Below are 1,470 nucleotides of genomic sequence, written 5' to 3'. Positions count from 1 at the left end.
ATTCTTTTGTTTGAAAAAACTGTAACGCTACATGTTGTCCAGAAAAACCAAAGAATTGAAATTGAATTAAAGAATTTTTTTTTCAAATTATCAAGTGGATAAAATTTTGAAAATTTTTGAAAATAAGCTGTTTTTCATTAAATGGTTATTAACAGATCTATTTTTTGCATTTGGGTTCGAATCCACTACGAGACTTCGGATGGAACCTATAAAACAAAGGTCCCGTGTTGCAGTAGGCAAGCAAAAGATTCCTTTCTGCTCAATGCCCGTAAGTGCCAAGTATAGGCCAGATATTTCAGTCCTGGGCAAGTGGTGGCGTCTCCATACGAGTGAAAAATTCTCACTCAAGAGGGAAGGGAAAATAATATTATCAACATGTGGATTTTTGTCTCAATTTATTGGATTCACGAATGTGTATGAGAGGGTGCATTTGTGCGTGTTAAAGAGGCTTATTTTTATGTACGAAACAGAAAGTAAAAATATACTAAAAAATGGAAAAAATAATGTAAAAACAAACAAACATTTCATTGTTGTAAAAATATTTATTTAAAAGTAAAACGTCTGATATATTTGTACACTAAAGTGTCCAGAGCTAATCACTTCACACTGGAGTACCCTGGACGAATTTTCTGAAATGTGAACTTGAATCCATCCTATGATATAAGAGATATACTAATATGTAAATATAAGTATACAGTTCAAAGATGACTGAAAATCATTCGACTGAGATGAATTGATAGTGTTTAAACATTTCAACTCTATTTACGAGAGGGGGAATGGCGATACCTTGATTAGCCCAGGAACTGATTACCAGAAGGTAACATTTGTAATAGCCTCTTTTCCTCGACTTTTGCGAACACCCATTGTGAAAACGGTCCCTGCTTCCGATATATACCACAACCAATGCTAATACTCTACCAAAATAGGTCAGATTTGTTAGAAAAACACAAAATTTCACAACCTTCGTATGTTTCAGATAAATCTGAGGAAGTCTTCTTTGCCGTTTTTTGGTACGAAGCAAATATTTTTAGTTAGATTTGTTCTGTCATCAAATTTTCATAAGCGATAGTTTTTTTTTAGGTAGTTTCCCCCTCAAAGCTTTAAAATGATTTAAAGCAGAAAATACATTTTAGGGTTTTGCATAATTAAAAAATTTACTGTATTGTAGAGTTTACGCGAAGATCTAAAACTTTGCGGTATTTTCGCGATCAAATTCGCGAGTGAATCACTATTCATTTTAATTTAAAATTAGGGGTAATTATCATGTGTTTTCTATAGTTGTGCTTATAAATTTATAATAAATGTCGAGAAATTGTTATCGTTCTTTGTTTATTTAAATTAGAAATATAAAAAAGAGGTTCATCAATTTTCCATATTTTCCTAAAGCTTTAAAAAATATATTCTTTTACATGAATCAATACATTTCAATGGGTTTTCTAACATTTTGTATTTGTTTATTGTATTAAATCA

The 1,470-nt window shown here is 31.1% G+C and overlaps 1 long non-coding RNA gene across 1 annotated transcript; it reads right to left on the bottom strand.

Moving 5' to 3' along the window:
* Positions 1 to 522: 522 nt before the first annotated feature.
* On the bottom strand, positions 523 to 874 carry LOC134275006 (uncharacterized). Its single transcript, XR_009993753.1, has 2 exons — positions 787 to 874; positions 523 to 653 (listed from the first exon to the last, which is right to left on the bottom strand). It is a non-coding gene; the product is annotated as an uncharacterized LOC134275006 (long non-coding RNA).
* Positions 875 to 1,470: the final 596 nt, after the last annotated feature.

Source organism: Saccostrea cucullata, unplaced genomic scaffold (assembly GCF_032062105.1).
Source record: "Saccostrea cucullata isolate Sc308-1 unplaced genomic scaffold, CSIRO_AGI_Scuc_v1 ctg7254, whole genome shotgun sequence".
Lineage (NCBI taxonomy): Eukaryota > Metazoa > Mollusca > Bivalvia > Ostreida > Ostreidae > Saccostrea > Saccostrea cuccullata.
The sequence above is the reverse complement of the archived record's forward strand: the minus strand, read 5'-3'. Positions and strand labels throughout refer to the sequence as shown.